The sequence below is a fragment of the Pristiophorus japonicus genome, chromosome 1 (assembly GCF_044704955.1).
Source record: "Pristiophorus japonicus isolate sPriJap1 chromosome 1, sPriJap1.hap1, whole genome shotgun sequence".
Classification (NCBI taxonomy): domain Eukaryota; kingdom Metazoa; phylum Chordata; class Chondrichthyes; family Pristiophoridae; genus Pristiophorus; species Pristiophorus japonicus.
Genome location: NC_091977.1, coordinates 320,241,151 through 320,267,628, shown reverse-complemented (window position 1 = coordinate 320,267,628; position 26,478 = coordinate 320,241,151). Strand labels below are relative to the sequence as shown.

Genomic DNA, 26,478 nt, shown 5'->3' with positions numbered 1-26,478 from the left:
TTCACTAAAGGACCACATAGCCAAGTTCCCCAAAGCATTGATAATGACAATAGCATCTTGAGATTTGTGTTTATTCTTTATTAGACTTTCTAATTACCTTTAGATCTATTTAGGATTTTTCTCTTGACTTTGTAGAGAGAGAGATGATAAGAACATAAGAAATAGGAGCAGGAGTAGGCCATTCAGCACTTCGAGCCTGCTCTGCCATTCACTAAGATCATGGCTGATCTTCTCCTCAACTTCACTTTCCCGCCCAATCCCCATATCCCTTGATTCCCTTAGTATCCAAGAGCCGGGAGGGGAGGGGGGTAATTTGGCATGAAATTTAATGTAATACATTGCTAATCTATCTAAAATAAAAAATTGCATGACATTTCATTTCCAAATGAGCTACTTTATAAAAAAAGAATCCTACCACAGTAGAACACCACTAATGTAAACTGGTTTGGGCTGAACACAGCTTCAAATAGCGATTTGCTTAGAATAGTGACGCATTGCTCAGAATTCGATGCATGGACTGATGGCTCTAAAGAAAATGGAGGTATAACATGAACAGACACGTTTAAAGTCAGGAGGGAAAATTGCGAGTTAAATACAGCATCACAGCACTGACCCCATCCGCCTCCCTGGCCACTATCTGAGGCTGAACCAGGCAGTTCACAATATCGGTGACCTATTTGGGACCCTGAGCTGTGCTTTTGACCCCATATCTTCTCCATCACCAAGATTACCTAATTCCACCTCCTTAATATCGCCCATTTCTGTTCCTGCCAAAGCCTATTGGCTGCTGAAATCATTATCCATGTCCTTGTTACCTCTAGACTCGACTATTCAAATGTTCCCCTGTCTGCCTTCCATAAACTTCAGTTCATCCCAAACGCTGCTGCCCATATTCCAACTCGCACCAAGGCCCGTTCACCCATCACCTCTGTGCTCGCTGACCTACATAGGCTCCCAGTCCCGCAATGCCTCACGTTTAAAATTCTCATTCTTGTGCTCAAATCCCTCCATGGCCTTGCCCTCTCCCTGTCTCCATAACCTCTTCCAGCGCTACAACCCTCTGAGATCTCTGCACTTCTCAAATTCTGGCCTCTTGGCGCATCCTCGATTTTAATCGCTCCACCATTGACAGTCATGCCTTCAGATGCCTGGGCCCTGGAATTCCCTCCCTAAACCTCTCTATCTCCCCTCCTTAAAACCTACCTCTGTGACCAAGATTTTGGTCACCTCTTCTGATATCTCCTTATGTGGCTCGGTGTCAAATTTTTGGTTGATAATGCACCTGTGAAGCTCCTTGGGACATTTTACTATGTTAATGGCACGGTATGAATGCACATTGCTGCTGGAGGACTAGCATGAAGCAACAGCTGAAAGGAACACACTGATTTCCGACAGCACCACGACTTGTAGAGGGAAACTCTTCTCCCGACTTCAGTCCCGAGCTCCCGCTGTCGATTTTAAACCTGAAGCACGACTTCAGTGAGATTTCTTGCGACACCAGTGGAAAATGCGATGGGATAGCTTAGAAAGTCACATGGTCAAACCCTCCTGGAGAATTGGCAGTCGGAATTGCTGAGAGCTATCCACCCCTGTTCGGATTACTGATCTGTGCAGGCTGCTGGTGTTCAGATTAGCGTTCTGCTACTGCAGTTAAAATTCAAGAGCAATTCACAAAGGCTTTCAATTAGTAACTCCTTGTTACCGTACTTGAGTACCCGCTGATTACGTAGGTTATAATGTATATAAGGGGATCGCTGATGAGTGCAATACATGTTTTTCTTTCTTTTTTAAACAGCTGGCTAGCTGATAATATAGTGTGCTTGCGACAATGTGATAATACACTAGCACTCTCAGCGGCAGCCTCCCATGATCAGGGCTGCAGTTTTATAGTAACTGAATAAGTCAGCTTCTGTTTTTATTGCATGGAATATTTACTCCTGTTTTGAGCATTGCATTCATGGATTCCGTCCGCTTATAATTAGGCCACTAGTTTATAGTGACTCAAGCATTTGGATTAGATTTTTTTGATTGCATGGATTTTCTAGGATATTTACTGGCATTTTTGGGTATCATATTTTGGTGTTCCATCCATTGTTCCCTGAAGCATAAATCTTTCTTGCTTCGCCTGTTGATTTATTTTTCTGCACATCTGTCATAGAAAGACATGTGTTAATCAACGATAGCCAGGTTTATAAAACTCATAAAAACGGAAAATGTTGGAAGCACTCAGCAGATCAAGCAGCATCTATGGAGAGATGAAAGGTCACCAACCTGAAACGTTAACTCTGTTTCTCTCTCCACGGATGCTGCCTGACCTGCTGAGTATTTCCTGCATTTTTTGTTCTTGGTTCAGATTTCCAGCATCCGCAGTATTTTGCTTTTGTTTATAAAAGGCAAGTTGTGTCTGATAAATTAAGTAGAGTGCTTTTATAATGGAATGTATTGATAAAGGAAATGCATTGGATGTTGTATATATGGATTTTCAAAAGGCATTTGATGAGCAGGTGCATAGGAAACCTGTTAACACCAGCTTGCATTTATATAACGTTTTTAACGTTGTAGAACATCCCAAGGCGCTTCACAGAAGCGTTATCAAACAAAATTTGACACCGAGCCATTTAATGAGATATTAGGACAGCTGACCAAAAGCTTGGTCAAAGAGGCAGATTTTCAGGAGCATCTTAAAGCAGAAGAGAGAGAGGCGGAGAGGTTTAGGGAGGGAATTCCAGAGTTCAATGCCTAGGCAGCAGAAATTATGATCACTGATTGTGGAGTAACGAAAATCAGGGATGCGCAAGAGGTCAGAATTGAAGGAGCGCAGAGATCTCGGAGGGTTGTCGGGCTAGAGGATTAAAATTGAGGCACGTGATATTAAAGGAAATGCATTAACCACTAGTCACTATTTTATGTCCTTTCAGCAAGATTCTACCATATGGATGTTTTTCAGACAGTTGGGTTGAAAACATTGGTGTCCACCAGGAATTGGTGTTGGGAACATGGTTAACTGTGAAGCAGGCTGTTAAGTGACTTCAGGAGGACATGTTAGTAAGTTGGGCAGATAGCTATCAGAAAAAAAAAATAATGTGGGGAAATGAGACGTGTACATTTTGAGGCAAAGAATAATGCAAGGAAATGTGCATTAAATGGTTAAATCTTAAAAGGGATAGAGGAGCACAGCGATGAGAAGCTCAGTTATATAAATCTTTAAAAATGGGAGGACAAGTTGATAAAGGTATATAAAAGCATATGGGAAACAATATGTTATGAAGAAGTAACACGAAGCCTATACAAATTATTGCTTTGTAGTTAGGATATTATGCCCCATTCTGGGTGCCTTTCTATGAAGGATGACAAGGTCTTGGAGACTGTTAGCTGGGCTGATATCAAGGCCGAGAGGTTTTTGTTATGAGGAAAGGCTAGAGAATGTTGGCCTCTTTATAATTAAGGGTCAGAGGAGATCTGTTCAAAATTATGAGGGGTTTTGATAAGGTAAATGGGGGAAAATTGTTTTCACTGTTTGAGTCGATAACTTGAGAGCATAAATTTAACATCATTACCGAAAGAACAGAGGGAGAGGCTGTGTTTTTTTGTTCTAAACATGGAATGGGATGTCCTCCCAAAAACTTTTAAAAGCTTCCATGGATAAATATTTGCAAAAGAAAAATGTGAAAGGTAGGGGAATGGGACTAAATGGATAACACTTGATAGAGAGCTAGCACAGATGTGATGAACTGAATGGCTTCCTTCTGTGCTATGGTCTGTGGGCTGGATTTTCGGCTATGCCGTTTTCGGGGCGAAAATGGAGGTGGGACGGGAAATTTATCGCCTGATTAACGTTTGAGCTGTGTGGAGAATTTTTTGTCATTTGGCCCCTGCGCCAGGCGCAGCGCAAAGGGAGGCATTGTACGACTTTCATGGTGCAAAAACGGGAACCTTGCCAACTAAAGTGTGCGGCCGGGAGCACCCTTGGGAGAGGAACCCCCCCCACCCCACCACAAAAGATTCACAAAATCATTCAAAAAACATTGCCCACACCCTTACAACAAATCGCTACAGAAAATAAAAGAATAAACACTGGAACTTACTTTTTTTCAGTTTCTCCAACTCACCGCTGGCGGTCATCGCAGGGCGTGCTTCGGGGCGTACGGGTCGGGTGTGAGTCGAAACTTCTGCCAGTGTTGCAAGGAGCTCCGTTGCACATCCGGCGCAGCTCTTCCCGGCAGTGCTTCTAAGCGCTGCCGCAAAACCCGACCGGAGGATCGCGCCCGGACGCAAAAGACCTCACCGCCCCATTTTTCGCCGCGGAGGGTCAAAACCCGGCAAAAACCGGCACACAAACGACCCGAAAATCCAGCCATCTGAAAATATGGAACTTCCAAGGTTGCTGATGGGCAGTCAGATGAAAGGATATTTTATTATTATATGCTTACAGCAGAGATTAGATTTATTTCACGGTGTTAGGAATAAAATGAATATTGAATGTAAAATAGAGCGAGTGAAGTTAATTTGGAACTTGAAGTAAAATTTATTGAGAAATTAGATTAAATCATTTGATAAAACGGTTTATATAATCTTAGGAGTCAAGTAAATGAGATTAGGCTGAGAAAAGAACTCCGAGCCACTGTTGGTATGTTAGAAGTCCATTCTCCCCTGGCATCACCTCTTTCCCCCACCCACTGACCTGACCTGCCAGTCCACTCAGTGTAGGAGCCGGCCCATTTCCAGCTCTCCCCAACCAGCAAACTGCAGCGTTTTGAATCAAAGCCCAGCGAGTATTTCTCATGGTTTCCTGAGATGGAGCCTACCTGTCGCACTTTCCCTTTCGCTGTTTCGTGTGATCAACGCCACACAGAATAAGCCCTAGCTGTAAAGCCCAATTGAGACCAAGGACTGTCTGTTGTCTTGGACTTGAGAAATGATCTATCAGATATACGCCACAAATTTCCAAAACTGTTATTGAGACTCAAACACTAAAGAAAGAAAGAACTTGCGCATTTAAATAGCTCCTTTCATGATCTCAGGACCTCCCAAAGCGTTTTACAGCCAATGAGCTGGGAGCAACTTGAAGTTTTGGAGACAGTGTTAAACAGACGGGTTGGAATTTAAAGTTTTTCACCCGACCGGAGCGCGGGGGGTTCCAGTAGAGTGTGGGAAACCCAGAAGTCCACAGGTAGGTTCGCGTCCTGACTCCGGGGGGGATGGGGTGGTCTGATTACCAGGCTAAATTAGAGGCTTACAGCCTCCTTATAATATTTAAAGTGCCAACCCACCTCCATGATATCTGATGGGCCGCTATATAAAAGCCACTGTTTTATAAGGAGGAGCAGCAAGAACAAAAGCAAAACCTCTCCCGATCTTCGTTTGGAAGAAGTTATAATAACCCTCACCGTGTGCACCTTTGGTAATGCATTCTGTTACAAAGCACCTGCTGGTAATCTTCGCAAGTTTAAATTGCTCCACTAAGTAGCAACGTCTACAGGCTGCTCAGCTGGTCGATTCATTGCCTACTGTGGAATTGAACTGCACAGACCAAGAATGTCAGAGGATTGATCCCTGGTCTATGTTGAGTTCGCTTATCTTAGTAGGGCATGCTACAATGTCATTGTTACACCTTGGTAGCTTTTTCAGTGTCAAAAGTCATATGTTCCGGTTCTCTGCATTAATTTGTGACAATGGGAGAGTTTATACTGAAAGGATGATACAGTACAATCCTACCTGTTAGAAAATAAGATTTGTGGGGTTTGAAAACTCCACCCTGACTGTGAAGAACTATATGCTTTTCTTTCATTTGGAAATGAAACTATTTATTTTCTTTGGGCATACGGTGTCACCATCATGGTTCAATATATCGAGTCAGTTTCCACATGTATGCTGATGACACCCAGCTCTACCTCTCCACCACTTCTCTCGACCCCTCCATGGTCTCTAAATTGTCAGACTGCTTGTCCGACATCCAGTACTGGATGAGCAGAAATTTTCTCCAATTAAATATTGTGAAGACTGAAGCCATTGTTTTCGGTCCCCGCCACAAACTGCGTTCCCTAGCCACTAACTCCATCCCTCTCCCTAGCATCTGTCTGAGGCTGAACCAGACTGTTCGCAACCTAGGCATCATATTTGACTCTGAAATTAGCTTTCGGCACATATCCGCAGCATAACTAAAACTGCCTATTTCCACCTCTGTAACATTGCCCGCCTCTGCCCCTGCCTCAGCTCATCTGCTGCTGAAACCCTCATCCATGCCTTGGTTATCTCTAGACTTGACTACTCCAATGCACTCCTGGCTGGCCTCCAACATTCTACCCTACATAAACTTGAGGTCATCTAAAACTCGGCAGCCCGTGTCCTAACTCGCACCAACTCCCGATCACTGACCTACATTGGCAACGCCTCAATTTTAATATTTTTATCCTTGTTTACAAATCCCTTCATAGCCTCGTCCCTCCCTATCTCTGTAATCTCTTTCAGCCTCACAACCCCACGAGATGTCTGCGCTCCTCAAATTCTGCCCTCTTGAGCATCCCTGATTATAACTGCTCAACCATCAACTGGTTGGGCTCTAAGCTCTGGAACTCTCTCCCTAAACCTTTCTGCCTCTCTACCTCTCTTTCATCCTTTAAAACGCTCCTTAAAATCTACCTCTTTGACCAAACTTTTGGTCATCTGCCGTAATTTCTTTTTATATGGCTCGGTGTCAAATTAATCTGTTTTGTCTTATAACACTGTTGTGAAGCGCCTTGGGACTTTTTACTACTTTAAAGGTGCTGTATAAATAAAAGTTATTGTTGTTGTTTGGATGTTCAGTAATAATGGGCTCAATTTTGGCCGGGAGTTGCTCTTTTTTTTGGAGCAACATGGTTTTTCTGGCGTAACTTAAAAATCCCCATTTTCCCGAATCAATTTGCACCAGCGTAACTGAGTTAGTTACGATTTTTTTAGGTTCATTTTTTTTTTCTCAAAAGGGGGCGTTACCAGCCACCTACGCCAGTTCTGCCCATTTAGGCAACTTTGGCCAGGTAATAGTTACTCCATTTATACTTAGGCCAGCGTATGTGGCCACTTCAAAAAACCCTTGCGGAGAGTTAAAGAAATTGGTGCAGGGTAGGTACATTGGAGGCCATTCGGCCTGGGATAGGGGCGGGGAGCGGAGAGGACCAGCCTGCACTTAAACCACCAAGCCTTAAAACCACCAAACCTTGCAAACAAAAAGTAATAAAAATTCAATAAGAAATAAAAAATTGAAGTAAGTCCTACCTTCATCTTCATACTCTGCCCGGGAAGGCAGCGGGCCAGCCGGTGCGGGAGGCCACTTGGCCTGGGCTAGGGGCGGGCAGGAGAACTGATAGTGCTCCTGCCTGCCACCCAGACATTTCACCTTCACCACTATGCCTGGGAGTCCAACTCCAAGTGTTGATCACGCACTGTGCGACGAACTTTGATAGCAGCCAAAAAGTTATCTTTTACCAGTTTGAACCCGTGTCCTCTCGTCTTATGTTTCCAATTTATTTTAAAGTAATATTCTGGATTTACATTTTCTATTATTTATAATCCTGTATATTTCGCTAAGATCGCCAAGTTGAAAAGCCTGTTTCTCAAGTGTTTCCTCACAACTCAGACCCCTGACACTAAAGATCAACCTCATAACTCCTAGTCCAACAAAGGAGGCAGAATAAATGCAGAGAACTTTACCTGAAGGAGCCCAGCAACACAGGGAGGAAGAACATCGCCACGCTCTGAAACTGAGAGAGACCTAATGTTGTTGCAGACTCGCAGCACTACTGCTCATGCGCGGACATCACCAGCGGACTCCACTGCACATGTGCAGACGTCCCGACACAGTTTTCGGCACAGAACGTGGGCTCCACCCCCAACTCGACTGGCCATGCTGCGCAACTGCAGTGAAGAGGCTGGGCAGCGGCCAAAGTGGCAACAACATTTTTCGCCGCACCTCGGAACGTAGATAAGTGCCGCAACTCCGGTAAGTGCGCCAAAAAACGCGCTCGGCCAAAATTGAGGCCAATGTCTCTGGTCTGCCCCCAGTAATGGGGAAAGCATTGCTCTGGTCGCAGTAAATAGTGACAAAAAACCTTCATGAAGCTTTCCTCTGGCTGATACTTCCAAAAACACTCATTTACAATGTTGCTGGAAATATCAACCATAAGAAATCTCCACAACGCACTTAGTGTTGTTACACCTAGCGAACAATGTTCTACTGCCTTTGTATCTCAGGTCCAACTTTAGTTGCTGTACCAGTACGAAATTTTCCAGTTCCCACACCAGCCATCTTGTTGTTTCTCTGAGCAAGATTGCCAGTTATTGCTAAGTTATGGACAGTTCTGCACCCTGATCGTGTGCCCGCTAGGATCTGAGTTGAGTGTGTTCAAGTTAATTTCACTTACAATCTACAACAACAACAAACATCTCAAAGTACTTCACAGGAGCGTTATCAAATACAATTTGACTCTGAGCCATGTAAAGAGATATTAGGACAAGTGGTCAAAGATGTAGGTTTTAAGAGCATCTTAAAGGAGGAGAGGCAGAGAAGTTTAGGGAGGGAATTCCAGAGCGTAGGGCCTAGGCAACTGAAGGCATGGCCACTAATCAGGTATGCACAAGAAGGCAGAATTGGAGGAGCGCAGAGACTGGCTGGAGGAGGTTACCAAGATGGGGAGGGGAGGGGATAAGGCCATGGAGGGATTTGAAAGAATGAAAGACTGGCATTTCTATAGCGCCTTTCATGACCACCGGAAATCCCAAAGCACTTTACAGCCAATGAAGTACTTTATTTCAGTGTAGTCACTATTGTAATGTAGGAAACGTAGCAGCCAATTTGTGCACAGCAAACTCCCACAAACAACAATGTGATAGTGACCAGATAATCTGTTTTAGCGATTGAGGGATAAATATTGGCCAGGACACTGGGGATAACTCTCCTGCTCTTCTTCAAATTACTGCCATGGGATGTTTTACATCCACCTAAGAGAGCAGATGGGGCCTCGGTTTAATGTCTCGTCTGAAAGACGACACCTCCAACAGTGCAGCACTCCCTCAGTACTGCACTGAGATTATCAACCTGCATTTTTGTGCTCATTTCTCTGGAGTGGGACTTCAATTTTTGACTCAGAGGCAACTGAGCCAGTTTGAAATCAAGGATGAGAAAAATAACACTAAGTGCCATGGTGAAGATTTCTTATGGTTTATATTTTCAGCAAAATCATAAATACTTTTTGTTGAAAATAACCAGCAGAAAGAGAGAGAGAGGAAACATTTAACCCATCAATCTTATTTAAATTCAGTTAATTAAATAAATCTGGAATTTGAAAACAAGCTAGTATCAGTAATAGTGACCATGGGCCCAAATTTCCCCAGGAGTTGCTCTTTTTTTTGGAGCAACTTGATTTTTTTGGAGTATCTTTTTAGTTGCAATTCTGGCCATATAATTTGTGCCAGTGTAAGTGAGTTAGTTAGTTTTTTTTTTAGTTTAGTTTTTTTTTTACTTACGCCTGTTTTGGCCATTTAAGCAAGTTTAGCCAGCTGAAAGTTACTCCAAATTAACTTAGGCCAGCGTAAGTGTATGTTCAGAAAAACCTTGCGGTGACTTAAGAAATCAGCGCAGGCAGCCAGAGATGGGGGATGGGGGGAGGGGACCTTGCAAAGCGCTAAAGGCCTTCACAACAACATTAAAGAAGCATAAATACATTTAAAGCACCAAGCACTAAACAAAGCAGTACATTTGTACCAAGCACTAAAAGTAATAAGCAATTAATTAACAAATAAAAAATAGAAGGAACCCTGCACCTAAAGCACCAAGACCAAAGTAATAAGCAATCAATCAATCAGTAAATAACAAATAAAAAATAGAAGTCCTATCTTAGGGAACGCAGCGGGCCGCCGATGAGGGAGCCCATTCAGCCAGTGCTAGGGACGGCGTGCTTCGGGCCCCTCCCACACAGCCTGCAGTGTGTACTCACAGATTCGGGCTACCAGGAGCTACTGCACATGCGCGCAGACTCTAGCGCGCACATGCAGAGGTCCCCGCACTGTTTTCCGTGCCGGGACCTGATTCCACCCCCAATCCACTGGGCCACACTATGCCATCACCGAGGAGAGGCTGGGGAGTGGCCAGAATTGGGAGGAAGATTTTCGGCGCGCGTGGAGGTGGACAAAAGCGGTGCACCTCAGGTGAGGGCGCCAGAAAAAGGGGTTGGGGAAATTTGAGCTCCATGAAACTAGCGGATTGTCATAAAAACCCATCTGGGTCACACATGTCCTTTAGGGAAGGAAATTTGCCGTCCTTACCCAGTCTGACTTATATGTTATTCCAGACACACAGCACTGTCGTTGACTCTTAACTGCCCTCTGAAATGGCCTAGTACGGAAATTGTACACCACCATCTTTTCAAGGGCAATTAGCAATTGGCAATAAATGCTGGCCTTGCCAGCGATGCCCACATCCTACGAAAGAAAAAGAAAAAATCTGACCAAGATTCTAACACAGCTCCACAAGATGGCAGAGAAACAAGCCGTTTTGTTTTTAGTGAAGTGTAACTCTACTCCTACCCCCCCCCACCCCTCCCCAATTCTTCCGGTGGGTATATTTTGAATTTTTGATAGAATTAAAGGCTGTAAAATTGGTATTTGGAGATAGCGCAATACAGGGGATAGCAGATCAATGGAAAATAAACTTGGAGCAGGGTGTGAAACGGGCTGTCGGTTTGTCATTGCCCTTTTAGTGCTCATGCGGATGACCAATTTCACCCTCAAGGTGCCTATTAGTTCTCAAACTAACTTGGGTGAAACTGTGGTCAGATTGAAACCAGACAGCGACACACAGGAGAACAGACTACGCACTCTGCCCTCATTCAAAATAGCATCTCTGCTGGGATAGGGATGAATTTTGTTTTTATATATTGTATCTTATTATTTGTTGGACCTGCGCTAAATTAAGGATTACCACTCTGTTAAGGACCACTAAAAGGAAGACCATTGTACCAAATAATGAAACTTAAGTTTGCTTTAACTAGAAGCATTAGCTTCTGATTATTAGAATTTTGCTGCAGATTCGAGCCTGGAATTGAGAACGTATGCAATTCTGCCGATTCTAGCAAGAAGCCCAAAATCTGTCAGTTATCACAGATTAGATTAGATTTTTTTTATACAAACAGCTCACAAGATGCATTATTATATTTATAGTAAATAACATCAGTCTGGAAACTTTCTCAACATCTGCTGCAGTGACACTGAAATGGAGCGGTACATTCAGCACAGTGTCAGGTTTCGCTACCAACAGTCACAGAAATGTTGTTAAATCATTGTTCACAATTTTTCCTCCTCAATATTAAAAGAAAAAAAGATTATAGCGCCTTTCACAACCACAGGACATCCCAAAGTGTTTTACAGCCATTGAGGTACTTCTGAAGTGTAGTCACTGTTGTAATGTAGGAAACGCGAATTCATGCACAGCAAGCTCCTACAAACAGCAATGAGATAAATGGCTAGATAATCTGTTGTAGGTGATGTTGGTTGAGAGATAAATATTGGCCAGGACACCGGGGAGAACTCCTCTTGCTCTTTTTTGAAATAGTGCCATGGGATCTTTTACGCTCACCTACCGAGTGGCCTCAGTTTAAACATAGAAACATAGAAAATAGGTGCAGGAGTAGGCCAATCGGCCCTTCGATCCTGCACCGCCATTCAATGAGCTCATGGCTGAACATGCAACTTCAGTACCCCATTCCTGCTTTCTCGCCATACCCCTTGATCCCCCTAGTAGTAAGGACTACATCTAACTCCTCAGTCTCATCTGAAAGACAGCACCTCCGACAGTGTAGCACTCCCTCAGCACTGGCACTGGGAGGCTCAGCCTAGGGTTTGTGCTCAAGTCCCTGGAGTGCATCTTGAACCCATGACCTTCTGACTCAGAGATGAGAGTGCTACCCACTGAGCCAAGCTAGAATCTGATAGAGTTGTTTTGTAGCTTTTTAATATTAGTTTGGGGTGTGGCTTAATCTCTGCCTTTCAGCTGATCACGAATCACTATTGCATTTCTTGGGAGGCAATCAGAACACCTTTTAGGCACTGTTTAAAACCAAGATTAAACAGTGTTGCAGAAGGCAATGTGAAGCCGATTGTGTGGCATTAATTTGACAATGCAGGACAACGGAATGGTTGCCAACCATTTTGTAGATTTGCCAAACTTTCCATATATGGCACATCACTAATCACGGAGCTCCCGATTATCAGAGCTTCCTGCATATGCATATGCGTTTAAAATTTGTTCTGCACAGGGAGAGCTTCTTCACTGCTGAACTGGGTCAGACCTGTCTCAACACAAGCAAGCACTGTAACTCAGCACGGTGCATAAATCAGGATGGGTGGTGTTTTATTCCAGTGTAAATTAACTGTGAATGATAACAAGTTTATGCAACAGACAGTATTTATTTGTTACATTAGCAAAATAGCACCTTGCCTGCAATGTTTCCATACTTTCTACAGCTCCATTTAGTTTTCGACAGTACTGGGAAAATGTTTAAAACCGCACAGGAGAACTTCGATGAAACACAAGAAGAGCATAGATGCATTTAAGGGAAGCTAGATAAGAACATGAGGGAGAAGAAAATGGAAGGATATGCTGATAGGGTGAAATGAAGAGGGATGGGAAGAGGCTCATGTGGAGCATAAACACCGACATGTTGGGCCAGTTGGGCTGAATGTCCTGTTTCTGTGCTGTACATTCTATGTAACACATTTCACCCAGGGTTTGCTCTCCTTTAATAAAAACAGAAAATGCTGGAAACACTCAGCAGGTCTGGCAGCATCTGTGGAGAGAGAAACAGAGTTAACGTTTCAGGACGGTGATCTTTGGTTAGAATAGACAAACGTTAACTCTGTTGCTCTCTCCACAGATGCTGCCTGACCTGCTGAGTATTTCCAGCATTTTCTGCTTTTATTTCAGATTTCTAGCATCCTCAGTATTTTGCTTTTGCTTTCCTTTAATGGTCAGTTAAGAGTTTTTATGCTTTGCGATTTATTTATTTATCTTTTTCGGCAAAAGTTAAGAAAGGTCTTATTGGCAAATGGATGAAATACAGAAATAATACTGTTCAAAATCTTTGCAGCCGATAGTTGTCAGCTTTATACTTAAGCTGTTGTTAAAAATATCAATATCGTTTATAATAGTCAAATAAAATAAATTCCAGTCAAGGTAAAACTATCTCGGAATTCAATTGGTGTGATATTGGAACAAAGGTCACATTACAAACCAGTTCAACTGACCTGTAACAGGCGACACAAGAACTAAAAGTACAATTTTTTCTCAGTTGAAAGCACATTGCAAGTGTTAGAAATACAACATGCCAAAACCAGCCATATTTTCACTCACGAGGCTGACTATAAAGTACTTGTAGTTTTGTCACTTGTGAGTGAGCTTGTCTGCCTCACTTGTTATCTTATAGTCATTCTCGGGATGTGGACATCACTGGCAAGGACAGCTTTATATTGCTCATCCCTAATTGCCCCTTGAGAAGAAGCCTTCTTGAACTGCTGCAGTCGTTGTAGTGAAGGTACTCCCGCAGTGCTGTTGGGGGTGGAGTTCCAGGATTTCAACCCAGCGGTGATGAAGAAACGTCGATATATGTCCAAGTCAGGATGGTGTGTGACTTGGAGGGGAACTTAGAGATGGTGGTGTTCCCATGTGCCTGCTGCCCTTGTCTTTCTAGGTGGTGGAGGTCATGGGTTTGGGAGGTGTTGCCGTAGAAGCCTTGGCGAGTTGCTGCAGTGCACCTTGTAGATAGTACACACTGCAGCCACAATGTGCCGGTGTTGGAGGGAGTCTAAGGTGATGGATGGCTTGCCGATCAAGCAGGCTGCTTTGTCAAGAAGCGAACTTCTTGAGTGTTGCTGCAGCTGCAACCATCCAGGCAAGTGGGGAGAATTCCATCACACGACTGTATTGTGCCTTTTAGGTGGAGGAGAGGCTATGGGGAGTCAGGAGGTGAGTCATTTGCCACAGAATATCAAATAGCCTAATAGCCACGGCATTTTAAAAAAGACTTGCATTTGTATCATGCCTTTATTGAGCTCAGGATGTCCCAAAGCACTTTACAGCCAATTAAATACTTTTTGATGTGTAGTCACTGTTGTAATGTAGGAAACACGGTAACCAATTTGCACACAGCAAGGTCCCACAAACAGCAATGTGATAATGTCCAGATAATCTGTCTTTTAGTGATGTTGATTGAGAAATCCCCTGCTCTTCTTCAAAATAGTGCCATGGGAACTTTTACATCCACCTTCGCGAACAGACAGGGCCTCGGATTAATGTCTCATCTGAATGTTAGGTAGTACTGCAATGGAGTGTCAGCCTAGATTTCTGTTCATAAGTCTCGGGAGTGGGACTTGAACCTTAACCTTCTGACTTAGAGGCGAGAGTGCCACGGTTGACACTATGGCTAGTGCACATCTTTATGTTGTATTGATGCTGTGACATATAATAGTATATATAAAAAAACATTCTACCTCACCTCATTTTCCCCATGTTTTAGCAACATTTGCAAAGAATACTCTCAAAGACCACTGGTAGTGAGTCCCACATTGCAGTGTTTATGTGCACACTCTTTGATGGTCACATGATAGTATGAGTGTATCACACTTGCATCTTACAGGTCATAGAATCTTACAGTACAGAAGGAGGCCCATCGGCCCATTGGTGGCTCTTTGAAAGAGTTGTTAAATTTTGTCTCAGACCCCAACTTTTTCCCCAACTTTCTCCCGACAAATTAGTCCTCTTCAATTGTCTTTTGAAAGTTCCAATGGAATCTGATTCCACCACCCTTTCAAGTAGTGCGTTCCAGATCTGAACAATCCTCTACGTGAAGAAATTTCTCCTCATTTCTCCTCTAGTTCTTTTGTCAACTATTTTAAATCTATGACCTCTGCTTACCGGCTCACTTCTCATACTCTCGTGTCACGATGGGATTTAAGATTACTGTTTCTCAGACCAGCAGAAGCTCTAAAAGATCCGCATGTACTTTGAAGTTAGATCTACATTTCTAGGAAAAGATGGGAGGGAAGATGCAAAATCTAGGTTTCTGTTGGCAATTTCTTTTCCCTCTCCAAATCAGGCCCAGTTTCTGTTTTTATTTCATCTGGGAGTTGCTTGAAACACGAGCAAACAGCTGGCATTTAAATAGAACCTTTAACACAGTAAAAATATCTCAGGGCGCTTCACAGGAGTGGTATCAAACAAAAAGTTGGCACCGAGCCACATATTAGGACAGGTGACCAAAAGCTTGGTCAAAGAGGTAGGTTTTAAGAAGCGTCTTCAAGGAGAGAGAGAGGTTGAGAGGCAGAGAGATTTAGGGAGGGAATTCCAGAGCTTAGGGCCTTGGCTGCTGAAGGCACGGCCACCAACTGTAGGGTGAAGGAAATCAGGGATGCGCGAGAGGGCAGAATTGGAGGAGCGTGGAGATCTGGGAGCAGTGCTTACAGCAGAACTCGTTTAGGTGACCTATTGATTCACCCATACTGCCAGATTGGATTAATTGCCCAGCATGTCCCAGTTGGGAACTGTCAAGATTTCAGACCTGATTTTTTTAATGCATTGCATGTTTTTTTTTTCATTCAGCGCCAACGTGTCTCCGAAGTGTGACAGTTTACCATTAGAATTTGAGCTTTAACACAGGCGGAATGGTTACGTTCATTTTTTTGGAGGATGTGTAAATGCAACAGCTTGCAACAAACTTAAAAGGCATTCTTGGAGCAGAAAGAAATGCGAATATTATACCACTGTGTTGTCTGTGCTTTATGCTCAGATCTTAAGTTAAAAGTTAACTATTAATAACGCGGTAGTTGAAATGTTTAGCGAGATTTCAGCTTGGCCCTGAGCCAGAGGTCAGAAGTCATCAATTGTCGGGTAAACAATATTTGAAAGTGATTTCCTCATTGAGCGGCAGAAGGAATCATGCAGGTCACTCAGTGCCCCGAGTTCGTTATGGAGGGATGAAAGCAGCCACTACTTGAGCGCAAAATCTAGGCCGACACTCCCAGTGCAGTGCTTAGGGAGTGCTGCACAGTCGGAGGTGCCGACTTTTGGATGAGTCATTTAACCGTGCCCCAGTCTACTCTCTCAGGTGGATGCAAAAGATCCCATGGCACTACTTCGAAGAAGAGCAGGAATATTCTTCCTGGTGTCCTGGCCAATATTTATTCCTCAACCATCATCTAAAAACAGCTGATTATTTCATTGCTGTTTTTGGGAGCTTGCTGTGCACAAATTGGCTGCCGCGTTTCCTACATTACAACAGCGACTACACTTCAAACAGTACATAATTGGTTGTGAAGCACTTTGAAATGTCCTTGGATCATGAAAGGCACTATGTATTGGAGACAGAAGTTCGGAACCATGCATTTTGTTTTAATAAATGGTGCTGATCACTACTCACAGGTTCCGCCAGTAACAGACCCAAATAACCCTTAAATTGGTAGCGTTCTGACTCCACGCTGCTGATGGGGAGCGTCGCCCACCAGACGCACTTAGCGGAAGTTCAGCCACACGCACGCGGCGCACAGTTTTCCAGCGGTTGATTGGCGCAGCAAGGAAATCAGGCCCAGCACCAAGCAGAGTGGGGGCAATTACCCCCCTTTTTAAAGCATGGCATTGATTTCTTTGACTTAGAAAAACTCAGGGAGTAATCCTTCCCATTCCAAATTCTAACTCGCAATTAAATCTTAAGGAATTTGATTTGTCTCAAATTGGGCGTCAGGATATGTGGGGACATTTTAACAAGCTAGTGCCAAAACAACTCCCCACTGCTGACTGAATTCTTTAATGGGCATTTCTAGTTAATTGGACGTATTAAGAAAAATCCTTCTTGATTAAATTTGTTAAAGGAAACGTCACATCGCTGTTTGAACTACAATCTTAAGACCTCACTTATACTGCGGCTGCAAATTAGCATGGGATTGATTTCAGCTCCTTTGCACCAGTGTAAAGATGCTAAGGAGAGGACAAAATATGCGGTTGATAGATGAAGAAAAATAACGCTTCTGCATCCTGGATTTGCATCATGTTTAGCAGTTTGATTTTAGTCTCGTGCAGAGGAAATCCTACTGTCACTTAAAAGAGATCAAATCAAGCATCCTTTTACTGCACTGCTTTGTGGCATCTGACCAGAATGATGTCATTGCCTCTGTGTGTGATAGTGCATAGATGTAGAGAAGATGGTTCCACTTGTGGGGGAAGAGTCCAAAACTAGGGGCCATGCATATAAAATAGTCACTAATAAATCCACTCGGGAATTCAGGAGAGATTTCTTTACCCATAGAGTGATGAAAATGTAGAACGCGCTACCACAAGGAATATTTGAGGCGAATAGCACAGATTTCTTTACAGGGCAGCTAGATAAACACATGAGGGAGAAAGGAATAGAAGGATATGCTGATTGGGTGAGATGAAGAGGGGTGCGAGGAGGTTTGTGTGGAGCATAAACACCGGCATAGACCAGTTGGGCCGAATGGCCTGTTTCTGTGCTGTAGATTAGATGTAATAATGGTGTTGAAGTATTCCTATATGGAGGTGACCTTCTTAATGCCTATTCCAAATTCCCTCAGCTGGATCATAATGTAAGAGATAGGCCGTATTCAATTTGGCTTATATAAATCTATATTGTGTTAAAAAAGACTTGGTGCTTGTTGCTATGCAACCTATGTAGCGACCAGCTGGCCTCAGCCAAGGTCTCTGCTAATTCCGAAATTTATGAGAATTTTTTTTTTTATAGTCTGAGGTGAATTTATATTTGTCAAAGTGACGGCTATCTGTTCTAGGAAGTCAAAACTTTTCCTCTCTTTTGTCCTAAGTTAGAAACGAGCATTTCCAGGCGAGGTATAATATCGACGAGATGCATTGTGAAGCTGTTACGATGCATCGTTACTCAAACTTTTAAAGCGCATTCCCACTGCACAGTTTGAATTTGCAGCCGTCACTAGGAACTGTCCAAGTGAACTGAACAATTTGGAGGTATATTTTCTTCAGTTTGCTAAGAACAGCTGTGGAGCTTCTCAACAACAGCTACTTGCATTTAAATTGTGCTTTTAACGTAGTTAAAGGTCCTAAGGCGCTTCACTGGTGCATCATCAGACAAAATTTAATGCCAAGCCACATAAGGAGATATTAGGGACAGGTGACTAAAAACTTGGTTAAAAATGTAGGTTTTAAGGTGCGTCTTAAAGGAGGAGAACGAGGCAGATAGGTTTAGGGAGGGAACTCCGGAGCTTAGGGCCAAGGCAGCTGAAGGAACGACCGCCAATGGTGAGGTGAAGGAAATCAGGGATGGGCAAGAGGCCAGAATTGGAGGAGAGCAGAGATCTCAGAGGGTTCTAGGGCTGGAGGAGATTCCAGAGATAGGATTTACTAACCAAAAGCCCTGCAAAAAAATTCACCCTTCCAATCATGAGGGAGGGGAGACTTTATCCCACCATTCACAGCTGGATTCAAATTCACATCTTAGAGAAGGAGCGTGTTGCAAAATCCTACCACCTTATGGTTCAATTGGCTTAAATTTTTAAAATTGGCATCAATTTTCAAAAAAAACTGTTTGAAATGAAAATTGGTTTGAAGAATGAATTTTAGTAGTGTCAGTAGCTGCTAGGTAAAATTTCGGTGTCAGCCGTGGCTCAGTGGGGAGCACTCTCGCCTCCGAGACAGAATGTCCCACTCCATGGACTTGAGCACAGAATCTAGGTGGACACTCCAGTGCAGTACTGAGGGAGTGCTGCACTGTCGGAGGTGTCATCTTTCAGATGAGACATTAAACCGAGGTCCTGTCTGCTCTCTCAGGTGGACCCAAAAGATCCCAAGGCACTATTCGAAGAAGAGCAAGGGGGAGTTCCTGGCCAATATTTATCCCTCAACCAACTTCACTACAAAATACAGATTAGCTGGTCATTATCACATTGCTGTTTGTGGGAGTTGCTGTGTGTAAATTGGCTGCAGTGTTTCCTACATTACAACAGTGACTACACTTCAATAAGTACTTCATTGGCTGTGAAGTGTTTTGGGATGTCCTGCTGCAGAGACAAGGGAGGAGAACACTGTCCAATACCAGTTTGTGCTTTGTAAAAAAAAAAAATTAAATAAAGCATCTAGATTTTAAGTTTTTTTAAAAAACAATTTAAATTCGATGGAACAATCCATTCAAAAGTGTTTAATTTGCTGAGATGAAACTGTTATAGATTTTATGAATACATAAATATTACAGACTGTTGGGAGATGTTTTTAAATTCCAGCCATGTTTCAGGTAGTTTTCATTTATTCTCCCTCATTAAAATCTCTTTTAAAGACACGAATGAGGGTGTTATTTCTACAAAGGCGTTGAAGTGGAATACAGTGCACAGCATCTGCAGGTAGCTTACAGGCATCTTTCCCATCAGCAGAATAAGAGCACATCAAATCATATTTCCACATAATGATCAAATCCACACTTTTGGAAAAAAGAAAGAAAAAGTCTCTTAGGGATCTGTCAGGTTGAGATGTGTATTGTTTACAGATCTTCGCCCCTCAGTTTGCACACAGTTTGGGGCCTGCTGGACATCTCCTTTTATTAATGTAATAAATTGTCCTTTTTTTCTGTCAGTCATACAGTGAGCAATGAAAGGATGTAATGCAGACTCTGGGTGATGGATTATAAATCATTTGAGATTAAATTACAAGATAATTTGAAAACTTAACAGTTTGCATTTTGCAGTTGGAATTGTTTTGCAGACTTGCAGTTTTTTTATGACCATCTTGGATTTTATTAGTGGGTTGTTGAGACATCTATCACGCTGTTCCTCTCCTGTTAGCAGTGGGCACATTTCCGCAGCATGGAGAGTTGCACCATTGACGCCTGCATTAGCTGGTCCAAAAAAGATTGCTGTATTTTCATTGACACACAGCGCATTACCATAATTGGCTTTTCTACATGATAGGACAGAGGAAATAATAATGTCATTTTATTTACAGCCGGAGTGTCCCTTTATGAGACTTATCCAAGTTTCTGCCGCGCTGCGTAGGTCAAATGACATCTTTTGATCAGTCCTGTCCAAAGATATCAAAGCTGAGTGGCAAGTAATGGAGACCCAGTGACAAACCAAATCTGGGGAAGAAATAAGACTGCCAGTTTCCTATTAAACAGCCTGCTAAACAGCACAGCTTCACCGTGTCTGCTACGAAGCTACCCTGACCACCTAAATCAGTAGAGTGAAAGGAGACTGAATTGAACATTAGTACTGCAAATGACTGCAATGATTGCCACAGCCCGCACCCACCCACCCGCCTCCCCCCCCCGCAACCCCCCACTCTTCCCCTCCCTGTACCAAAAAATCAGCAAGCAAACAGTGCGAATTACAGTTAGACTGTTCTCATCCGATCTGATTTTCATTCTGCTTCTTGCTGGTTTTCTGATCTGGTTTATTTAGGGTTGACATCCGCCAAATGGTGTAGCGGGATATCTCTGACAGATATTCTTATTGATTTAACAAGTTGCGCACTGGAGAGAAGCTGTTTCTTTTACATACTTTTCTCTGTCAGTTTTGTTCCTAGTCGATCTGTGAATTAAAAAAAATTGTACAGTATCAGTGCAGCGCTTTCATATATTCCAAAGTTATCCAGTGATATTTTTGGACGAGTTTCTCACGTGACACTTTTCTTTCGTTTCTTCGTGTTTTTTTTTCTCCTTATTTATATGTAAGAAAACCTCAGTGAATCTTTTCCTTTTTTATATAATGTGGATTTTGTTTTCTATTTGTTGTTGCATGTCCCCCCCTCCCCTTTTAATGCCAGTTTGCTCTCAGTTTTATATACCCTATCGCCCAGTAGTGACGAGAATAGATGCTGAAATGCGTGCTGTGGTGAGTTGGATTTGCTGTGAGCCCCAGGCTTTGTCAGCCCAATCTCCCGTGCCCTCAATAATGGAGCCATCTTGCTCTCCACCGCAGTGTCACCTGTCTAGGTGAGCCAGGCCGGTTGCTACATGAAGTGACAGCAAGCTTCGAGGGGCGGCCATTTTGGCTGACGTGTGGCGTGATCCATCTTGCAGAGATAACGTATCTGAGAAGATGATTTTTTTTTTTATCGTCCCATTGTTGAAATAATTACGGGCCAGAATATACTCGGTAAACATGTATCAGGTCAGATTTTGCTGCAGAAACGGGCAATGCACTTGCCTTGGATGTGAGATGTGAAAATATTTTAATCTTTACATTATTCATAGAATGACACAGCACAGAAGGAGGCCATTTGGCCCATCATGCTGTGCTGGCTTTTTGAAAGAGCTATCCAATTAGTTCCTCTCCCCTACTCTTTCCCCATAGCCCCACAAAAATTTCCCCTTGAAGTATTTATCCAATTGCCTTTTGAAAGTTACAATTGAATCTGCTTCCACCGCCCTTTCAGGTGGTGCATTCCAGATCATAACAATTCATTGCGTAAAAAAGATTTCTCCTTCTCTCGCCTTTGGTTCTTTTGCCAATTACCTTAAAAAAGATGCATGACAATAGATCTATTTGTTTCCCCAAGAGTAAGGTGTCTGGTCTTGTATTTTTATCGGAAAACCTAGGTGAGAAGTCATTGTGCAGGATACCCGCAAGGTTGAAAGAAAGAAAAGGGGAGATCATGTCAATTGGGATAAAGTGATTGGATGACACCAAACTTTGGGCTAATAAAAACCTAAAGCTTGTAGGAAGAAGTAGAGACTGAGGTTCACTGTAGGTGAAAATAATGGGGGTAAAATCTCTTTGAATAAATGTTGTACAATCACATCATCTACTACGCATCTCCCTGCCCTTTAATAAAGAGGTGCTCTACTCATCAACCGAATGGGATTTTTTATTTGGTAAATTAATTGTTCTGAGCAAGAAGCATCCACTAATTTAATATATGTGCAGTACATTGGTAAGTTCATTGGAAAATGGAGAGGGGGCAGGGGGTTGGTTTTCACCAGGGAACTATTGAAACCATATAGAGGGTTTACATTGGGTAAGCAACATGCCCTATTATGACTTGCCTATGTTACTGGTTTTCTGACTACAAGTTCTGTTCACTGGGAGGGATTTACATTCAAACTGGCAGCAGGCAGACTTCCAAAGAGATTTCGACCCATAATGTTGACAAACTGAGTAACATGCATTGTGGGCTGTTTCGCTCTTGAAATAGATTCATGCACAAGTTAAGCACTGACCCAAGTATTTTCTATTGCAAAGTCATTGGGCGAGGGTGGGGCTGGGGGCTTGGGGGCAGGGGACGGTGGTGTGGGGGAGGGGGGTGTGGGGGGAGAGCATCACTAATGCAGAGAGTTGGAGTAAACAACCCTTCATAACAGTGGAAAATGACATTGTAGTCTCTCAGCACAGCTTCAACAATAATCTTTAGCACAATCTGCACACCATTGACAGACTTCAGATTGTGACTGATTCATTTTTTTATGAAATTGCTGCATTTTCAAAAAAAAAATCTTCTTTCATCCAATGCATTCAAGTGGTAATATAGTGGTAGGTGTAAATTTCCCCAATCTTTTTTTTAAAGCTTGCAATACAAACGATAATCCTATTTCTGAGTCTGGGGTATTGCCCGTGGAATCCAGTTTGCTGCTGCGACAGACATGATTTGCTAGAAAGATCTCAGAAACATCCTCAATAAATACAGTATAAATAAAATAGGCTAAAGTTGAAATCTTAATACCAGGAGGCTATGATTTGAAATCTAAATATAGGTTCAAATATAGGCTGCTAAAGAGCCTATGTAACTTGATTCTTTGGTTACAAACAAGGCTACCTTTTTTCCCTTTCGCACATACAGTGCAAATTACGTTAAAGCAGGTGTGTTATAGCAAGTGGCTTGTTATCAATACAGGTACTTGCACCAGTCATTCACTCATATTGATCTAACAGACGTATGTGCTTTTTCTCCAGTTGGCAGATCATCATCAGAGAGTAGTTTTTACCAATGGTATCAATCTTTAATACTCCAACATAGTATAAGTACTAATGTTTTGTTTTAAACTCTAAAATAGTTTTCTGAAACAAATCAATACATTTGATTTTCTAAATGTAAAACAAAATGATGGTATAAATCGTCCAGTAACTTGTGGAGAGGAAGGGATATGCCATGAGTTGCTGGACAATTTGTGCCACTGCAAATTTGTTAGCCTCGCATAAATGGCATCTCACCATCAACCTCCCAGTGAGTTTCAAGAAATTGCTGCATTTGTGCATTAATTAACAATTAAACTCACTGCAGCAAGTTAGGGCTGGTACTTAACAGCTTAAGGACCCATGTCTTGATGAGATTTATGTTCCTGCAATGGCACTCAACCTCTCTGGCCCAGAAAGGGAATAATTGAAATTGTGGAGTCCCATTCCTGCAGGTAGTAAATTGTTCTACTTTTTTTTGTTACTTTTCCTTTCTGTCTCTTTTTTCTCTCTCAATCCAATCTTGCTCCTCACTTTATTTCTCTTTCTGTACGTGATTTGACTCTAATTCACTCTCTTTCCTTCTCCACTGTTCCTCTGTCTCTTTCCCAATCCTTAAATCTCATTGGTTAAGGAGATAGACTGTTGGTCCCGTCATTCACTAAAAGTACCAGATACCCCGTTTTCAGCTCTCCCTTCCAGCAAGTTACGATGCAAACATTTTTCGGGCTGAAGGGCGAAGGAAAATGTAACTAAAAGATGTCCCACTCCAACAAATTCTGGGCCGATATCTCAGTTCAATGCTGAGCTGCTAGAATTATACATCTACAACTTGATAATGCGTAATAAACAAGTAATTATTTCATAACTAAGAACTGACCCAAGAAGCTTAAAGAAGTGCCATTTTAGCATTGCACTGTCACAATATTAGATTTAAATGTTAGAAAGATGCAAGACTGTAAGATATTCAGGAGAATTTCATGTTGATTGTGTCAATAATCCTTTATGTTGGGACAAAATTTTAGGGAGGCAATCAATTCCCACCGCTTTCCAAAAACTTTCCAGATCGATTTTCTTTTAAGGTTTACCAGATTGAATTTTTATGTATTGTATGTGCGAATGTGCGTGAAGCAGCCTTTCATTAATCGGAGTAAAGGAAGTATCGTTTTCAACGCCGAATACACAGGAAGTTTGGCCTGATGAAAGGGATAAGACAGTTAAAGAATCACGGGTGATATGAAGTATTTAAAAGACTGTGCACTCTTTCCATTCCTGACTCCATAAAACACTTCAAACGTCAAGCTAAGACTTTGGATGCCCTCAGATCTATTGCCTCCATCTGCACTACTTGCTGCTGTACAGTGTTGTTAGATCGATTGTTGAAATGAGCTTCTTTCTCATTTCACAGACCAAAATACAAGATTGTATTTAGAAGAATCTCAGTTTTTTGGTCAGTAACCAGGAGATAGCATGCCACCAACACAGTAGATGTTGCTTCAGTCACTTTTCTGTATTTTGGGTTAAATTATTGAGCATGTAAATGTACTTCATGCTTGCAATCATTCTCTGCATACATACCAATTTCCGTTATTCTATAACATATACTAGTATGTTGCTGACATTTACTCATTTTGCATTCATTTACAAAAACTGCTTTCCGTTCATTGTCATTTGAATAGCCCTTAGTTCCTATTATGATACAGTATGATTTACCCCATGTTTTTAAAAAATATTTATGGAGGATTGCATTTTAAAAAAAAATAGTTTTGCTTGGTGTCTGACCTTAATTCTTTCTTCTATTATTCCCGTTCCAGTTTGCTTTTGATGGACCATTGCAAGACTTTAACGCTCCCCATTTTTGCTTTTGTTAAGAATATGCAACATTTCGGCAGACAAATTCTTGTTAGATGCATCTTTCTGTTGAAAGCATTATTCTGCTATGTTAACACAGATGGCAAAGATCTGACTGTTCACCAACGGGAAAGATTTGTAGACCTGCGATAGGACTTGATAAAAAAAAATATATATAGGGAAGAGAAAATATGCAATTCAGCCACTTCTCAATGCAGACGAGAGATCAATGCCAAATTACAATGAACGTAAAGTGCTCACGAACTCTTACTTTTTAATAAGGACCGCTCACATTTCAGCATTAGCATTTTAGCACATAGAATTAAATGATAACTTAATAAAATAAAACGGTGTGATATGCAGTGTTACTTAGCATTATATCTGGCTCAGCATAAGAATTCCTAATGTGGTGGAAACACACTGTTGCATCCGTTGTACTGTGTGGCAATATTAGTATTTTAAGGAATAAATAAGAACATAAGAATAGGATTAGGAGAAGGCCATTTGGCCCCTCGAGCCTGCTCTGCCATTTAATAAGATCATGGCTGATCTGATCTTAGGCTCAGCTCCATTTCCATGCCCGCTTCCCATGACCCTTCACTCCCTGAATTATTCGCCACAACTGTATTATTTTCTTGGGGTCAATAACCTCAACATATTGGGCCAAAAATTTGCGTTTGGAGGTTTCCCGCAGGCGGATACCTCCGACTGAATTTTTTTTAACGAAAGTACTTGGTGGTCCTGGAGGAATGAACACTTCCAATCCGAGACCTAAATGCGCAGAGGCCCACGCATCCCAGGAACGTAAGCGCAACCTGGGATCATGTGGGCCTGGACCACCAATCACAATGTAATATTCTCATTGATAATAATGGTGAGTTCTGTTTGTATGAGCTCCCATTATTATCAATGACACCCCAAAACACAAACACAACACAATAAATAAAAAAAACACCACATATTTAAAATTAATTGAAATTGAATTAAACTAAATGTTTTAGGAAAACATGTATTTTATTGAAATGCTTTAAAAACATTTTAATAGGGTTAAAAAATAAACTTACCTTAATCGACAGAGTTTTTAATATAAAAATTAGTGATAACATTTAATTTTTCTATCTTTTAAAACTCTTACGCTGTAAAAGCTGGCCTTATACCTGCCTTTATCATGCGTAAGAGTTTTAAAGACATTCGCTGGGCAAGAGTTGGGCAAATAGCCAAAATCTCCTTCCGCGGAGGCCATTTACTTTTGTATGCGTTAGAACTGTCACATTTTGACAGATTGCAAGTGCCGGATTTCAGCACATACGCTTTGTGCACCTAAACCCGGAACATGGGGGGCCCCTTCGGGCGTGTGCGCACATTGTACACGCCTGGAGAGGCCGCAATTTCAGAGTTTTTATTTAATGATCAGTTTGAACTTTTTGCAATGGTTTATGCACCCACAGTTACCAATTTAAAAACACGAATCTGCCTGTTTTTACTGTTGGTGCCTGTTCTACTAACGCAATGGCCCTGATATTAACATGGAGGCGGGGAGCGCGCAGGGGTAGTGTGAGGAAAACCTAGCAAGACCAGGGACATGGAGGCCCTGCTGATCTTAACTCCTAGCCCTTCTTGGCCCACAAAGGAACCTGAAAAATAAATCATAAACTTACTTTCTGGGCTTCTTCTGCTACAAGA

The 26,478-nt window shown here is 42.2% G+C and overlaps 1 protein-coding gene across 3 annotated transcripts in view; it reads left to right on the top strand.

The window, feature by feature from the left end:
- The window catches only part of tshz1 (teashirt zinc finger homeobox 1), a 97,928-nt gene that overhangs the window by 66,955 nt on the left and 4,495 nt on the right, over positions 1-26,478 (top strand). The window lies entirely within an intron of this gene.